Source organism: Nipponia nippon, unplaced genomic scaffold (assembly GCF_047370975.1).
Source record: "Nipponia nippon isolate SJK-2023a ecotype South Korea unplaced genomic scaffold, ASM4737097v1 scaffold_28, whole genome shotgun sequence".
Taxonomy (NCBI): domain Eukaryota; kingdom Metazoa; phylum Chordata; class Aves; order Pelecaniformes; family Threskiornithidae; genus Nipponia; species Nipponia nippon.
The window spans coordinates 1974937-1993230 of NW_028262345.1; the positions used below are offsets into that span (position 1 = coordinate 1974937).

The window sequence follows — 18294 nt, forward strand, 5'->3', positions numbered from 1 at the left end:
TGACCCAGGAAACCTGCAGCACTGATGCTAAATGGGGAGCTGAGCCCCTTGAAGTCAAACACTTTAATCCTGTATCGCTCCCACACACAGCAGCTCCACTGTGCTGTTTTGGGCACCCTTAAAAAAAAAAAAACCCAACAAAACACAAACAAGCCAGCATGCAAACAAAGTCCAGCCTGGACACGTGGTGCAGCTGGTGCTGCGCACCACACGGCTGCTCTGTTCCTGCCAGCTTCTTTCTGCTGGAGACAGGAGGATTTTAATCGCTTGGCAATCTCACCATTGGGCTTCCGCGGCGGCTGGCAGGGCTGGCGTATCATCCGGGGCACACCAGAAGCCAGGCTGCGAGGGCTCACGGGAAGATCACCTATGCCTCATTGCTCTCTAGAGAGAAAGAGTTAAGGAACATTTTTATATCTGTGCTTACACAGTCCTACAGCAACATAAAAAAAGAAGCGTTTGCTGTGGTCACTCGCTGACCCCCTGATCTCTGACACAACACTGGCACGTGGGTGGACCCAGAGCAGCTGCCAGGGCCCCGAACCGCGCATTGCTGCATTTCTCCCCCGAAGCTGGCCGCACTCAGCACTTCTGTTTTCCCCAGCAGCAACAAGAACATTGCTACAGGCACAACTTGCAGCTCTGAAGCCATCTGCTGCTTCCATGCCCAAACTGCACACTGCTAAACCCCCCCTGCCCAGGGGTCTTCCCTCCCTGCCGCTTTTCCTACCTCCGTCCTGACCCTCGCTCCTGTCTCATCGCTGGGGTGGGTACAGATGAGTCCTGCGCTGGCCGCTCCTTGCGTGCAGGAGAGCCGTCTGATCCTCGCAGCCCAGCCCAGGCCGATGGTATCACTAAAACAGAAACCGGGGAAGAGAAAAGTCAGCCAAACCCCAAAACTGCTGCTCCCCACCTCCCAAAACTGCTCCTGACCAGAGTGGCTCAGCCGTTGTCATCAGTAAGAGACCAGAAAACCATGATGGGCTTTGCAGCTGCCTTCCCTCAGCTGGGGACTCGAGGGTTTCCAGCTACACTGCGCTGGAGCAGGAGTTATCCCTGCCCAAACAGCAGCAGTTTGAGAGATGCAGGACCCTGCACAGACTGGTAGCTTGCCCCAGAGGCGAGTTCATCCCTGAAGTCCTGCAGGCATTAGGCTGGCAGTGCTGGACACTAAACGGGACTCAGCAGCCACGCGTTGTCCTGGCCACCCCTGTCCCGGCCTCCTGGAACCAGCCAGAACTCACAGGCTCAGCCGGGAGCCAAGGGGAGCACGGGCTGCCACGCCGGCCACCCCATCTCGTGGCGGATTCGGGAACACCAGTTCCCTGTGTACGACTCCAGGACCTGTGCACCCCGGCTGGTATGGCACCAGTGGCTAAATATCACAGCCAGCCAAATCCAGGCCACCTCCTGGGGATACGAGGTCCTCCCTGCCCCAACCACGCAGGGACTCTGTCCCCTTTCCTCCTTGCGTTGTCTTACTTGCAAAGGTCCCGGCGCCGCACCCACCCCTGGATTTTCCAGCCTCCAATCTGCCTGCTGCAGCCCTGGACGTTTCATCATATCACTTACAGAACAGTCCTGCCTGGACTGGATGCAAGAGAAGAGGAGTAGGCCAGCTCACCCAAAGCCATCGGAGCCCAGCGGTTGGTCCTGCACACAAGGGAATGGCAGCGGGATGTTTTGTCACCTGCTGAGCACAAGATGCAACATTTACTTGCTCTCCGCTGCACCCACACAGGCAGCTTTGGGATCCTTTCTCAGCCAGGAGGGCATGTGGGCCGAGCAAGAAGAGTGCAGGAGATCTCTTCCCAACAGAAGCATGAACCCTGTGCAAGCAAAACCAAATCGAAGCACGTTCGGACAGGTTTTGTTTTACCGCGTGCAACCCACCGCGGCGAGGTGCGACACAACGCCTCTGTCCTCCCCAAAAGCCCCGCTGACAGGCTGGCACTACGCACACGAGGGGCTTTGAGGAAGCCAGCTCGGTCCCGGGCAGCGTAGATCCGCAGCGGCAGGGCGGTCTCCGAGAGGCCAGCGCAGCCTTTCCGTACGGCACGCGTGCTGGAGCGCACGGATCAGCAGCGTTTCTCAGCCATCGCTTGAGATAGGCTCCACACCAAGTATCACCTGCCCTGAATTACTGGGGTCAGGAGGGATTTCTTAAAAGCCTTTTTGGCTCAGGCATCAAATTCATCCTTGCTTTTGCCAGCACATTTCCTTTATGCCCCAAACACACACACTGGGATCTGATTACCTAGGAAGACTGCACTCGCTTCTGCTCCGAGCAACCTCTCAGCGAACCTGTGATGAAGGGCTCCTTCCTCCCACCACTGCAGCTCACAACATCAACCCAGCTAGAGGGGGGCGATGGCCAGACGAAAATGCCGCGTTCGCTCTCGGCGTCGCTGCGGACATGCGTTTGCTGTGCCTGTAACTCAAGAGGAGTCCTGTTTGGATTGCGGTCTTCAGGCCTCCAGTTTGGCCAAGGGGATATCGATGACTCCAGCGTCACCTTCCCCTTCTCAGAGAAGGGCCAGTGCCCTTAAATCCGCCTCCAGGGCTTGATAACCTGGTCTGGAGTATTTCTATTGTACAGAGAAAGAATTAAGTGCAATTCCCCCGGGAAGAGGGAGGAAACCGGCATTACAACGAGCACCCTACCCCAAAGCTTTGCAAGGGCTCACGGCTTTAAAAGCAGCACAACAACTGCTTTGGTGCCCTCCTTGCCCAGCTTTTATGCTCGCCATCTCCTGAGGACTGGTAGGTACCAACACGGAGTGGTGACTTGCTCCCAGCTAGAGCAAGCTAATATTAATTAGGGGTGTCTAAAATGTCCAGCCACTACCCCCCGGCTTGGACAGAAGTCAGGAGAGAAGTAAGGAAAGCAGCAGAGCACTCTGGTTCGCTAGCAGCACCCAGTTCTCATCTTGGGTGCTGGCAGCCGACACGCAGGAGCCCCAGGAAGGGTGCACAGAGAGTGAAGGGAAAGGTACTGCCCTAAGAGGATCCGATGTCCTTCCTCCTGGCAGCTGCTCCTCACTCATCCCATGTTTCTCACTCTCTACCCAAGCTCCGCGCTGCAGGAACAGCTGCATCTGCTAAGCCTTCCCCCGGCACCTAACACAGCTTCCCTCAACCTGGCCAGGGTTGTCGTACTAGAAAGGAAAAAAAAAAAAAGATAACGCCAAGACCTCTCTGCTTCCTTTGCAGAAGCTCCTCGTAGGACCAGAGACCTGCAGGCTCCGGTGGCGAGGCAGATGCGATTTCTCCCCCAGACAAACCCCGCCATTCCCCAGCCGCGCACAGGAACACAAACCTTTCTCCTCATGCGCTTTCCTCCCTGCTGCTACTGCTGGCTTATAGAGCGAGAAGAGGAGGAGTGCCAAGAGCAGGATTTCAGCAAGAGATAAAACATTAAGTTAAAGACTAGCCCTGCCTTGGGGAAGCTGGGAGACATGCAAGGGGCAGGGAGGCTCTCGGAGACCTGGATACACCCAAAACAAGCAGGTCCTGTTGCTATCGCACAGCCATTTCGCAGGCGTGCTCCCCCCTGAAGGCAGACTCTTTCCTTCAGCACCCAGGCGATGACCCGCTGGTCTCCCAAGGGCTCAACACACCTTGTCACGACACAAGATTAGGACAGAGCCACCTCCAGAGAGCAGCAGGGGAACCAAGAGCCCCAACCAAGATTCACACGGCACCAGGTGGGAGAGAAACACCCCGTGAACTGGCCCACCAAAGGTCCACTTTGCTGCGAGGCAATCGGTACAGAAGGACTACTCAGAAACCTCAGCTCCTGCTCCTACAGAAACCAGCCCTTCGTAAGGATTAAAAATAAATTAAAATGTGAGAAATTAAAAAAAAAAAAAAGCAGGTCCCTGAGCTCCCAACCCACTAGATGTCCCTCTCGGCCAAGGCGCAAGGGCTGCTGAAGCATCACCAGGGAAGCGCTGAAGGGGCAGGGCTGCGGGCTGCAAGCCCCAGACCCCTCTCCCAAAGGCCAGAGGGGAGGGAGCCAAGAGGAGAAAGAAAGAATGAGTGGGGAGGGAAGGGAAACAAGTGTAGGCAGCGCTGGATGGAGCGCCCAGCTAGGCGGCTCGCAGCAGCTGGCCTCCTCTGCCAGGTGCCTGAAGGAGGTGCTTTGGGGGAAAAGCAGCTCTGAATCAGCCTGGAAAGTCCCATCCCTCAGGTTAAAGGTCCAGGCCTAAAGAGCTGGCTGATGGCCAGCAGCCCACTTGATATCTGCCCCCCCCCCCCCCAAGTCCACCAGCAGTTCCCAAACTATTGCCCCTCTGCAGTATTTCAGCCTCAGCACTCAAAGGAAACAGCCCTCCGCTCATTTCACATTAAAAGAAACCAGTTATCAGACTCCATACGCTCCGTTTCATTTTGATGCGGTGCACTTCCGAAACCATGGGATTTCGGCAACACAAACCCGGCCCTAGCCTGTACTCGGGGCTAGCCGGGGTGAAACGCTGCTGAGCTGCGGGTGGGAACTGTTAACAGAGGCAAGACGAGGGGTTTGTATAATCCAGCAGCAGCTTGGAGGTGCAGCAGAGTCAGGCTTGTCCCCAGGCACACAAAATATAAGAGGGTCTGACATTTGCATCTCATCGCACCGGTCGTCTTAGAAACTGTGAGAAAAGTAAAGAGATCGGGGAACCCAATGCAATCATTGGGGGCAACCTCTCACCCCAGGAAGCCAGCACAAACAACAAGGTCAGGGAACAGAGGGGATTTCAGGCCGCTGGGAGCTATCGGGATACTTATGGGGGCAGGGGGGGAAGGAAAGGCTGCATCCCCTGGAAGTGAACCCAGGCAAGGCTGCCTGGAGGTCAGGACCCTGAGCGGCCGGTCCCAGATGGGAACAGATGACTTGCAGGAGGCAAACCACCAGGAAAGCATGCCAGGTCTTCGGGAGAAATTACAGCTGATGAATCAAAGGAAAACATCCCACACAATTGCTTGGAAAGCCTTCTCACACAGCCCGGCTGGGGCAGCCCAGCTGCTCCCGGGGACGTGCACAGCAAGAGGGCCAGGCTGGGGTCTGCCTCAGCACTGAGCTCCATGCACCATCCTGCTCCACAGCCCTGCTCCCTTGGACGCCGCATGCTGTTCCAGGCAGCTCCACACCCACAGCAGTCTTGGGTGCTTAAAAAGCCCTTTTGGGGTCAAAGAGGATTTGACCCAGGGCACATAAAGCACTCTCTCCTACTCTTTTTCACCTAAAAGATTTCCGTTTTCTCCAGACAAGGCATTAAGCCTCAGCCTTGCTCGGAAAGACGTGCTGCAGGGCAGCGGACCAACACACCACAGAGGGCAGGCTGCACAGAAACGCGCTCTCTGTGCACTCCGCCGCCGTGCTCCAGCCACGACCGACGGGCATGGCAGCTGCACCCCGCTCCGTGCCCGGGCTGCGATTCACTGCTGACAGGCGGCACAGCGCCCGCCGCCCTCCCGGCCCCGGATCTCACGCCAGCTCCCCTTCTGCTTGGCCGATCCCCGCTCCCCTGCCTCCTGCCCTTCTGCTTGGCTGGCCCCAAGTGCCGATGCACACCACGAGGCCACGGCTCCCTCGCTCGCTCTTGGCTGGCCCTTCTACCACCATGTCTCCTTTGTGCTCACAAAGACCAGCCCCACTACCTATATCGCACCATACAGGATCATGTCCTTCTTTAAATCCATCATACCAGGTGCTTGCTCACTCATGCAACTGAGCACGGCAAGGTTTAGGGGAGACCTCGTTTCCTTCCTGTCCAGCATTTGCATGGCAAACCCCATGGGGATGGAGAGCCTGTGTGCTGCCCAAGGAGAAGGGGGGGAATCTCTACAGACATCTTAGGGCTTGTTTCATCTGGAAGACAACAGCCTTTTGCACAAACACATGTGCCTGCCTACCAGTAAAGCATCGGTTCATGCTATCATGTGCTGTAACGCTAGCCTGTCCCCACTGCTTATGAGCTCTGAAGAAAGCAATTAGATAAAAAAGCAGCTGTGCAGCATCTGACATCCCTCACAAACCAGTAGGCTCAGGTTCTCGCCTCCTTCCTCCAAACCATTTTAGGGCTTGCAAGCAAGAAAGCAGCAAGTTATCTTTGGCCTTCAAATCACCACTTGTATTATTGCGTTGCAGTCACATCTGTGCCAGCAGGGAGAATCGCTTCACATGCCACTGTCTGTCTGCCGATTTGTTTCCCACACGTATTCCCCAGCTTGCTGATGGGGAGATGAGCAGGAGAAAAAAAAAAAATTAAATCCAGCACAGCAGCCAAGACTTTAAGTGGATTGTCTCCATAACATCCTTCAACAACAATGATCTCCATCCACTACGCAGACTTTCTACCTCACAGTTACTCAAACTGTTATCTTATCACGGCTGAAGGCTCCCTGTAAGTGCCGAATGCCTCGGCCCCGCTTGGTTTCTCTGCCCAGCGACTCCAATCTAGATCGTGCTGCTAAACTGGGGCTCTGCAGGCTGGAAGGGCAGGTTCCCCCCTCTCTCCCTCCCCAGGCCCAGATCCTGGATGCACTGGGTAAACCAGCTCCCATCTCCTGTCTCGTGAGCGTTGCAGCATCACCCCAATAGCAAGAGGGAAATGCCTTTTCTCCCCTCCAGCCCTTGGGAAACATCAAGTGACACTATTTACAGACATGGCAGCCGCCGCAGAGTTCCTGGAAAGCGCCTGACTGAACACACGCCGGCATCCCGGCTGTCTAGCGCAGTTGGCAGGCATCTCGGGAGAAACCTAAGGCTGAGAGCACAAAGCGGGGATGAGGTATACTGGGCAAGGGGTCTGCCCAGGTTTGGGAGCACGGATTTTGACAGAAAGGCAGTAGGAAAGCTCCAGGGGAGCAGGTTCCCAGCAGCTGCCGCTCAACACGGAGCGGACAAGCAAACCAACTGTGCAGTGCACCAGAGCTTGTGCCTAATCCAGCACTTTCCCTCCCAGGGCTCACAGTGGGGGACAAAACTGAGAGCAGCTTTTATAATTCAAGAGCACACAGTCACCCACAGGGAACACGAGATGCTTTGGCTAAGCCAGCTCCTACCGTCACCTCATTTAAGTCCAGCTGTCAGATGGTCCAGCTACTCCGAGATAGTGGCTTTGGCTTTCTCCAAGGAGACAGGAGTCTCTTGCTACACACCGATCACCCTAAGATCAAGAACGTACATTAAACGCCCATTTTTAAGCAGATGAAACTGGACCGAGTCCTCTGGTCTCGGGTCCATATACAATCCAGCAGGGAGGTTCTTTCACACAAAGAGCGTACCGAGTTTTTCCCCCCCTACCTTGCTCGCCCCAACAAAGTACAATCTCCTCAGCAAGAAAAAAATGCCAGACCTCGATTTCCATATTACCAATAGATGAACCTGAAAAGGAAACGTAAGAGCAGCCTCTCTGTAAGTTGCAGGAGACGGAACACAAACTTCAAGCCTTGAAGTTCCAGAAGGGGTTTTGGCAGCAGTCGGCATCACACTGATGGAGCTTGTTTCTATTCAGCATTGAGCATCTACTAGGTCTACTCAGAAGACAAAGCATCCACCCTACCCGATTTACAGCCTCTCTCAGAGCAGTTCAGAGGACTTCTTTCTGGGACACTGGAAGCAGGTAATTGCCTCTCTGAACTGCCAGGTTTAAACACCCTAGACAGAGAGAGTGGCTGTTTCTCCAGAGCAATACCACCAGCAGCTTCTGCTCAAGAGAAGCACCCATGGGACATGACAGTCTGAGCCACAGTTCAGTTGCTTCCTTACCGGGAGCACTAATGCTTTAGTGCTACAAACAACTGTAGGACTGGTAAATCCACCTTAGGACCTGTCATCTGGAGTGAATCCTTTCTGTGGTGCATGCCAGCGCTGCAAGGCCTTGCCTCAGCGGAGATATCCGGTGATCCTCACGGCAGCCCAGCCTCTTCATGCAAGCACGGCTGGCTAGAGATGCAGAAACAGGCTCAGAAAGCACGCAGAGAGGGTAACTAGTGGGAGAGAAAGATATTTTGGGACACAATGAGTGGATGGACAGTGTCTTTCAGAGGGAAGCACTATTCCCAAGGCCGCATCGCTCCTTAGAGCAACAGCACCCTGGTCTGGAGTTCATTGGCACAGGTAAAATCTTTCACATCTGCTGCACTTACTGTAAGGAGGATGACAGCTCCTTTACAAATACACAGAGCTTCCAAAGAAGAACAGCATGGAGGGTTGCCGGGGAGACTGCAGTAAGCAACGTGCTGCCAGATGACTGGGTCTCATACCACAGCAGGCACTTGCCAGAAGGGTGATCTCAGCGGTGTGCGCTGCATTATCAAACATTCCTGGAGGAAAGACTGAATCTGTGCAAGGATCGGGTGAATCAGGCCGCACGGAAGGTGGTTCTTTATGTTACCATTAGTCATGTTCTTTGGCTTTGCCCCCCCCAGCACGGCCACAGTGCTCGATGGAGCAGAAAAACCTCTCTTCCCCACGAAGGCAGCAGTTCCTCCCTTTGCACCCAGAGGTTAGCAGGACCAGCATATGGCACAGGGCTGCGAGGAGCACGGACCCGCTAAACACCCTCTATTTCCCTGGCAGAGGTGCAAATACAGCATCGCTCCCTAGGCCTGGTCAAACCAGGGAGGAGAGTAAGGGTTCAAGACCCCACTGCTCATTTCAGATAAACCATAAAACAGCTTCCCAAGTGATCATCAACAAAAAAACCCAAAGCTTCCCATTGCATGAGTTACTACACTACCACAGACCTCTTAACCACTACCAACTTTCCACTCCGTCCTAAATATTTCTGGAATTATCTTAGCGGTAGACCACTGGACTTGCTTCTAGTTTTGTCCCTTGCACGGCCACACTTTAAACATTTATTTCCCCCTTCTTGCACAGGCTCCCTTTTGACAGGGTATCCAACGTCTGATCCCACTCATCTTTCATGGAAAATGGCTTCATCCCGTCACGACCGATCTATTTAGCAGACAATATTTTAAGAATTACTTCAGCATTACAGTCAAGCTACTAGTTACACAGCATTGGCAGCACAGACAGGATAAGCAAAGAAAGCGATCCGTGGGAAAATCCTCAGCTTGTTAAGAAAAATCAAGCTTCTTGACTAAGTGTTAGGCGCAAGCAAAGCCTAAAATAAAAACAGCAGTTGCCCTGTGTTTGGTTTGCCAAGTTTCAGGGGTGATCTTCCCAGTTCCCACCAGTTGCAGGTACACTTATATTCCATAGAAAAGAAAACCTGCTGCAAACCTGCGACTCCTACAAAGGACCACAGCTCTTGGTACTCACACTACCTACACTATCAACGCTTGCCAGTCTTAAGGTAAGTGTCACTATGGTGACACCATCACATTCTCTTTTCAAAAGCCTTTTTATTCAGGACATGCAAAGTGACCCAGAAAGAGTTAGACAGTACTCAAGTAATTCGATGAGCATTAACCCACTGTAGCTTTGCGCTGTCCACTCTTCCAGTTCAATGCTGGAATCAGGGAGGGGAACAGATCAGGTGGAGGATTAGGAAAACATCTCTCATGGTGAGAAATCTGCCAGGCTCCCAAGGGAAACGATGAAAACCCTGCTGCTTGAGTCACTTAAAGCTGGACCCAGTACAGGAAAATCTAGTGTAGGGAACAAGCCTTCCCCCATAGGGGGAAAAATGGAGAAGTTGGATGACCTCAGATCTTTCCCATCTCCAGTTTTTGTGGTTCCAGCAATTTGCAGAGGCGATAGCTTACACAGCACAGAACAGGTAAGTCAGATGATTAACGGTTGCTACCAAACCTGCCAGAGTGAGTCAACCCGACCAACACAGCTCATGCAACAGCATTTGGGCCCCGGATTGCTATGACAGCACTCAGCTTGAGGTGAGGAGCGGCTTCTAACGAGAGAAGAAAACTTCAGCACCCACAGGAAAACCCACAGCCTCTGCAACAGCCAGGACCACAAAAAGACAGCGAGTTTACAACAGCCACCTTGGTGGCTTTTATTCTTGACTGGCCAAATCTCCAAGCTCAAACATTTGAGACAGAAGTTTTCTGACAAGGAATTTACACTTCGCATAGTGGAAGCGCGACGTTTATGTGTTTTCAGACAAATTCTTCCAGTTACTCACTAAGTCTGAGGCCTCAGGAAAAAAGTAAGAAACAACCCCAGTAATACGGAACAGGGTACTGCTGGTTTTGTTGTTGTTTAAGAGCCACACGCTTCAGAAACAGAGTTACCTATTACTAGCTGGGGTGAGGAAGAAAACTCCACTAGGAAAAGCTCATTCCTTGATTAATATCAGCCTCTCGTGCTTTCTTTCGAGACAACTGCTGCTAACGCCTGGAAGATACCAGGCTAGACAGATCATTAGTTTCCTAACAAATCCCAGCAAGCACAAGATAACTCGGACACACGGTTCATCCATCAGAGACCCGCACTGGCCGCTGCATTCCCCAATACAGTAGCAGATAAACCCACAAAGAGAAATCAACCCTCTGAGCCTGCCTGGATCTCTGGAAGGCAGCAATTGCCCACGCAAGGACACTCGCCCTTGGCAGAGACTTGGCAGAGCAGCTAGGAGGTCTATTACCATTGCCATTCTAGCAGAGAGCCAGCTTGCCTGTTAAAACAAGGTATTTGCAGGGTGATGAATTCTGATTTCAAGATAATTTATAGCCTCAGTAAATAAACAGGCTTATGGCTGTTTAAACAGTGTTTAAACAGTCATATACAATAGCCCCGGGCAAGCATGCTGAAGAACAGAAGAGTTGTCTGAGCTGGGAACAGACAGCAGAGGAAAGCAAGTGAAATTCAAAACATTTCCCATCAGAAATGAAATTCTTCCCCTCTCAAAAACAACACCTCACTCCACCAAACACAGTTATCATTCACCCTTCTACCCACATCTCTGCGCCAGAAACCCAAGATGTCTTTAACATGACAGGGTACCGTGTCACCTTTCACCACGCTCCTTTTACACTGCTCGATCCAACTTGCTGCACCCAAGTTCACACCAATTTCACCCCACCTCTTTGGGCAACTGTATACAGTAAAAATTGTACTTATAACTCTTGCTATTGTTGAGCTTTTGTACTTTTTTGTATGGTGGTTTTTTTTTCTTTTTTAAATGGGGTTGATAGGACTGGAAAGCCTGCAGACTAGTTTAGTCACCAAATTGAAATCAAGGTCATGGAGATCCACTTCAGTTACCAGAGGTGTTTTAGAGGGGCTGCATGTTCCACAGCACGACTACAGCCATGGTCATCAGGGCTGGGGCAGAGGCGGGGAAGGAGCAGAGATGTCCTTTGCTTCATTGTCAACATATTCCTGCAGGCAAGCTGCAATAACCTGCTATTTCAAGAACAAGAGAAATTATTAAGGGCTGGAGGGACCAACTGGGGAGAAAGCAGCTCAAAAGTGCAAAAAAGCTCACAAGTGCTCAAAAGCCAGCCTACAGATACTGAAACACACTAATCCTCTGGACAGTGGAATTATTCTGGACAATGCAAGGGACTAGATATTCCCTAGCAGTCATGGGATGAGAGGAAAAGGAAAATTTCAGCTGCCTACCAAGGACCGCTCCCAGGAGGAAGGTTCAGATGAATCTCTTCTTCCAGGGAAGGGACAGAGAGTTCTCCCTGCAACCAGCTTATCACCCCACTGCGGCACACGGGGGAATATAGGAACAGCCCTGCCGCAGCCAAGAGCACGGAGGAGATGAACTCATTCCCTCCCCCATGCGCTTGTTCCTATAGATCAAGCCACTCGGAATATTTATCCCATGTTTCAATCATGCCTATGGGCCTGCTTGGCTTGTTGCCCTGAAGAGATTACAAGCAAGGAAAGGTAAATTGCTAGCCAGGAGTGCCAAGGTCTCCAGCCCCACACAACAGCTAGGGCATGTTCAGCAGGACGCCCGCCCCAAGCAAAGCTCTTACAGACTCGGAGCAGTATGCCCTGCCATTTGCTGCTGGGCTTGCTGGCACCTAGGCCAGGGACATGGTCAGAGCAGCAAGGAGAGCTCAGCAAGCTGGCAAGCTGTTTCAGCCATATCTTACACCACAAGCGGAGGAAAGCTGAGTTAGAGACAACAGGAGCCACGGATGAGGGAGAAGACAGTCTTGTCCATACGGGAGCTGAATAACCTCCCTTGGACAAGAGACAGCTTCTATGCCAGCCTGCTGCTGCCCTGTCAAATAGCCTCAGGCAATCCTCTCAGCCCCTCCGTTTCCTCCTCTAAGGCAGGACAATACTTCAGAACCACCTTTGTAATGAGAAAACAGAGAAGACATTACATTACAGCAGATGACCTCATACAGACATGCAGAAGGCATCACCCCAGCAAATAAGTTTCTCAGAGATGATGTTTCCCCACCTGAGGAAACAGCACAGGGCTGGCAATAGCTCCCAGGAGCCTTAAGCGTTGGTCCCTCTCTAATTACTGCGTTTCACCCAAAGCGAAGGCAGCTCACGCTGTGAAGGCTGCCAGGGCTGCCCATCCCTCCCTCGCCCATCGAGAAGGGTTCACGGATAGGTGGAAGGAAAGCTGAGCACATGTCCTGGTCCTGGCCCAGACAGAAGGTTGGCATCAGAGTTCATACGTTTGGATTTGGAGCAGAATTGCCACAAAACTCAGAGGAGCTCAAGATACAGCCTGTGTCACGTCTGTACGTGTGCTACGCCTATGTCTGAGCCAACTGGAAGTCCTGTGGCTGCACTAATTCAGTGCCAAATCGGCACTAAAGGATCCCACCTCTTAGCTGAGTTCACCACTTCTACAGGGTGCCAGTTCAGGCCTGGTTCATGTCCAAATGTCTCTGAACACAGGCAAAATGAACATGCATCTACCTGCAAAATACCATGCAGAGGCACCCAGAAAGGAACAGGCCAGGTTCAGAGTAAAGTCAGGCTCTCCAGGGACGCCATCTCAGTCTCCCAAAAGTTAATTCCCCAATATCCTGGGGTGGCCTGCCCAGGGCACAACGAACCACGGTAGCAAGTTACCTAAAGTCACAGGACACACACAAGAAAGAAACTCAGGTTTGCTAAGGCTTCATCTCGCATCTGACCCGGAACACCATCAGAATAGCTAGGGTGCCTAACGCCAGGCTAGGCACCAGTTGGTGCCACACGAACACCCAGAGACACCTCCGACTGATTTACTGGCTCTTCTTTCTCAGAAACTCAGAGAGAGGTTTAGGATATTTCCCAAACCTTCCCACCAAATCTAGTTTCTGCTCACAGGCGTAGGTGTTACTGGGAATCGCTGCTGCTGGGAAGAATTGTTCAGCAAACACACTTTGAACAGGATCCATATGGAAGAGGTTTGTATTTCCTGAATGGAAACGAAACCCCCTTTATATAGGCTGGATTGGAGATTCAATGGCCAAACTGTTCCCTTCAGACCTTATTTTCTTTGGACCCCGAGTATACCCCACATGAGACATCTGGCACAGAGCTTACAGGATACAGTTTGCTTTGGCACTGGCTGGGGTTTGGAGCTCACAGTGTTTAAAGAGGATTTTATGAATTGAACAGTCTCACTCTCTTCTGTAATGCTTCAAATTAAGGTTTCCACATATGCCTTTAATAGAGATTCACTAAGACACTTATTGCACGTTAAATAAACATCACCCAGTGAAATAGAACACCCTCATTGAGGATTAACAAACATACAATTCAGTCGGGCTGCTGCAGCTGTTAAACCTCAAATACAACTTCAATGTCATAATCGGTCATTTTATTAAGATAATAATTGCCCTATTAATGCTATTTAAATGACAAGTGCCTTTCACTCCTGCGACACTGTTCCCTGATAACCCCTAAAGCAGAGGCAGCAGTCAACTCCCTCTCCATCTCCAGAGGGGCCCAGGTTAGTTAACAGCAGAGCCAGAGGTTGCTCACTGTCCACTACTCCAAATAAGCCTCCAGGCAGAAGTGCGATTTGGTTTTTTGGAGAACAAAGAGGGTGTGCGCAAGAAAAATAGAACATCTTCCCGAAAAACGATGGGCAGGTTAGTTAATCCAAAGGATGAGAGACCCAAGCTTGTTTATAACCAGGTAAGCAGAGCTGAGGAATAACTACTGGCCAACATCACCAGCTATAGATCTAGTAAAGTAGAAAGGGATCGCTGCCCTAACCACAAGGCCTCCTTACGTGCACACACCAGGCCAAGAACACCTCACCAGGACCCTGTTCAGAGGGCTGGGGAAGCCCAGGCATCCCGCGAGTCCAGCGCTCTGCTCAGAGGCGCTCAAAGCCATCCAGGAGGCAGAAGGGGAAGGGAGGATGCCGATTCGCAGCCCGCACCTCCCAGCGCGACCTCGGAAGCTGAGCTCTTTCCCCAGGAGCGGCTCGAGCTGTGCAGGCTCCCAGCTCCGTGCTCGCTACGCCAGACGCAGCTGTCCAGCCCCCACAGTCTAGGCACTTGTGCAGTAGTCGGGACCAGACTCCGTTGCCCGGCTGTTCAGGCTGACCTTCCATCCTGAGATGGACCAGATGTTCCAGCATGGGCTACAAAGGGGCTCAGCGGCGGCCTCGGCACCTGAAGCCAAAGCTATGTCGTAACACTTGGCCGCCTATGCAGAGAGATTCCCCTGCCCCTCATTCCTAGATTTTTGGTAATTAAAGTTTAAAATAAAGAAAGCAAAAGTGGATTCCTTGCATCCTCGTCATTTTAATTGGAAGAAAATCTTTACCATAGATGGTAACCGTAATTGACCTCATCTCAAAAGAGGCAGGGAGGAGCACGTTATCACTCAACATGTGATAGTAACCTTTATTGTAGCTCAGAGATTCAACCTATTAGCACAGGCAGGCTCCCATTTGTTAGACTATAAAATAACACATTGCCAAGCCCTATAATGGACTGCAGATTTCGATATTGATTAATTGCTAAAATATCTCTGAAATGTACTATGTTAAAAGGGAAATGACCTCACATTTCCTTTGAGACTCTTCACCTTCCTCCTGCTCCAAGAATTTCTACAGCATGGCTTGCTGTGATCCCTGCCATCCCCTCACTGCATGGGACTCACATGAACCCTTTTTCAGAGCTCAGTTCACTCTCTAAAGCAATGCCAGCCAAACCCAGCTCTAAAACACACCCAAACAGACTCCTTGTTACCTGTTCACCTCTCACTCAAGCTTATTCTGCTGGCATTGAGAGAAAAAGGGAAAGAAAAAAGGCGGGGGGGGGGGGGGGGGGGGAAGAGTCAGATTTGAGCCAAAATGTTTGCAAAGACTGACCTCCGTGGTTCAGGCCACTACATAACTAGACACGCTGAGGTTTGAACACAGAAAGCAAGAATGAGAGAGAAGATAGAGCTTTTCTGATCCCTTAAAGTTTTTCCACAGGAGGCACCGCCTGTACTGAGCCCCCGAGGCCAGGCACGGTACAGGGAACTGAGACCCCACAGGCCCACCCAGACAGCCCACATCTCTGCCCAACTTGCGGACACAGGGCTGCATCCCCAAGTATACCCATAGGTCATTTTTATTGCTTCTTTCCTGTTCTTATGAAGACAGGGGCACCAAAGGCTCTTGAGGTACCCAAGCATACATAAACATCACACCAGCCTGCCAAAGTAGGCATGTTTGAAATTCAAGGTGCTTGGATCAGAGTGCGATCTCAACAGGAGAGAAACACCGAATCCTGCTCCAAGCCTCAGGCTCCAGAGAAGACATTTGGCAAGACCGGGAAGGGGAGGCCGGTAACCATGACAACTGCTCACTTCTTAGTATCAGACAACAAAAATGACTCCTGAAGACACAGACCCCATGACCACCACCTCCATTCCCCCTGTCCCGGGAGGGCTCTCCATTAGTCATGCCATGCACAGAACTACACTTAGGAATGTAACGCAGGCTCCTCCTTAATTCAGAGATTTCCCCCCCCCCCGCAATAACCATACCCCCCCTCAGCACATGCAGGGGAAGCTGCCAAATTTCATACTTCTGGGTCACAACCTTCCCCATTTCACAACTAATATGGACAGATGCCAGGCAGTCACCTCTGAGCATTTGGCTTCCAAAGGCTGAGAACAACAAACGGGAAAGTCCTACGAAAATTAACAACGTGGGTGCTAAGAAACAGAGGAAGCTTAAGGAAATCCACCATTTCGTGGCAGAGCTTCATCCATCTAGAACAGCAGAAGTGATTCCAAAACATGCAACTTAATTCTCATTGTTATTCACCGTACACATCAGGTAAGCAGCTTTCATCTCTACTGGGCAACCACATCACTGGTTTTTATGATCTGTGCACAGCACAGATAATTAGGAATAAAATTAGAACTATTCAGATCTCGGCACTAACACGATTGTGGCACAGGCAAAAGGCACTGAACAAAGCCCTGCCCTCACCCTCCCAGCCATCTTAAACAGCTCACAGAAGTAAGTTTTTCCCCCTACCTTGCACTGCCTTCGTGTCAGCTGCATCTTCCCAGCACCTTTTGATCGCTTTGTCCTCTCAGCATGTTCATCCGGATACAAAACAGAGAGCTGCTCCAATAAAACCTTCGGTTCTTCAAGACAGCCATTTGTTGTTGTTATCTGCCCCTGCTTTAGGGAGAGAAAAGGGCTTCTAGACCCCTGGCCACCCGAGGAAGGGCTCTAGCAACTGGTCAAGCTGAAAATGGGAACTAAGGAGCGGGGGGAAACCCTGCATTACTTTTGCAGGTTTCTTAGATCTTGCCCCCAACGCAGGCTTTTTCTAGATGACCTTTGCTTTCTCAAAGTGAGGGGTTTTTTTTTTTCAAAAACTAACACACACACCCCCCTTTCCCTCCTCTCCCAGCAGCATTCCCTAGCTCCCTGCTCCCCAGAGTGCAATTAGATAAAAACACAGCCACTGCACAGCTTTATCCCCTCACCCCAGTTCAAATAGCATTGGTACTTTAACATTATGCTGTAGTACTCACTTTCCACCTTGGTTTTCCTGCATGTTGCCAACCAGAGGATCCTGAAAGCAGCACAGTTTGGTCTCCTGGATCTGATGCAGAGAAGTTTCAGCCAGAATCTCCAACATTCATCTCCTGCAAAACCATATTCCCGCTTAGAGCTCCTCTCCTTCAAGCTTCCAGTTTCCCCAGGAAGGGCCACAGAAGCTCAGCAAGCAGAGAGGAAGGCTGGCCAGCCCTCCTCTCCGTAGAGCAGTATTTAAGCCCAGCCAGGTGCTCATTTTTAGCTTAATTGGCAGATTTGGGTCGAGCTGCACCTGGCCCCAAACCAAGCCTGGCCTGAAGTGAACCCACCTTGTCCCCACTGCCATGTCCACCCAGTCTAGCCAGCTGCCCAAGCAGCTTCCTCCATGCCAAATAAAACTGCCCCGTGGGCTGGCTCCCAGATGACCGGCTAGCCAGCCGAACTGGCAGTCACGCTGCCTGTGTTTGGCTCCCGGCTCTATGCAAGTCACACCATTTCCCTGCGCTGAAGCTCCGATGCCAGGATTAGATATTTGCTCTGTGGGGACCTTTGGGTGGCTATGGACCAGGACACGCACCCTTCCCATCCTAACTCAAAAGCTGATTCGGGGCAGCTTCTCCGCTGCTGGCAAGCTCCTGCCTTCCCACGCCGCTCTGCCTCAGAGGGCAGCAGTTGCCTGTTCAGGTGGGAAGACTGGCCAACAAGAAAACAGCCCGAGAGCCTGTATTTTCCTAGCTAAGGGTTCATCGTCCTTGAGCACCTGCTTTTCTGGCTTGTGTTCCTTGCAAGGCACTCCGTGCAATCCACATAGCCCAAAGAGAAACTCTGTGCCATAAAGAGAGCCAGGACTGTTTCAGATGTCAGTGTCTACAGCTGCTGTGTTGATTTTGAGGGAACAAATGTGCCTGGTGAAGCAGAGAGGTTAGCATAACCCTGTCACTGCTCAACGCTACAAAAAGCATTAAGGTTCAAGGAGCGCGTACAGAGATCTGCGGTGAGCACACAAAAACCTTATTTGGAAATGTACTGATTTAAACGCACAAAAGAGTAAGAATGGAAACAAAATGCACAGAATTTCAAAACCAACATCAAATGAGCTATGCAGAATGAGCTTTTAATTAAGCTGTATTCAAGGCCCCTTTTTCAGAAAAAGGGACGGGGACTTAAAGCTGTCCTTTGCTTTAAAAGATTTTGTAAAGTAGTGCTCATGGGGAGACAAAAGTTGCTGGGGGATTGAGCTTTGAGTAGGGGAAGACAGGTACCACCCTGCCTTTGGCAAGAGCAGCAGAAAGGAGAGGCAGAAGGCACTTCTGGCCTGGGACGTCGCCCGGCTGATCCGGTTCAAGCCCTTTCTTTTACGACTAAGTGCAGACCACTGGAACAACAGCGATCA

At 51.5% G+C, this 18294-nt stretch overlaps 1 long non-coding RNA gene across 17 annotated transcripts in view; it reads right to left on the reverse strand.

Moving 5' to 3' along the window:
• Positions 1-18294, reverse strand: part of LOC148054979 (uncharacterized) — a 35325-nt gene that overhangs the window by 427 nt on the left and 16604 nt on the right. For 9 of the 17 annotated variants that reach the window (XR_015706063.1, XR_015706069.1, XR_015706066.1 and 6 more), the window contains 8 exons: positions 16898-17011; positions 16389-16538; positions 8140-8316; positions 7760-7980; positions 7295-7375; positions 7060-7157; positions 731-2431; positions 281-384 (listed from right to left, as the gene is read on the reverse strand). This is a non-coding gene — a long non-coding RNA (uncharacterized LOC148054979). The remainder of the gene's footprint in view (positions 1-280; positions 385-730; positions 2432-7059; positions 7158-7294; positions 7376-7759; positions 7981-8139; positions 8317-16388; positions 16539-16897; positions 17012-18294) is intronic. The other 8 variants (XR_015706075.1, XR_015706070.1, XR_015706071.1 and 5 more) reach the window with 8 other exon arrangements.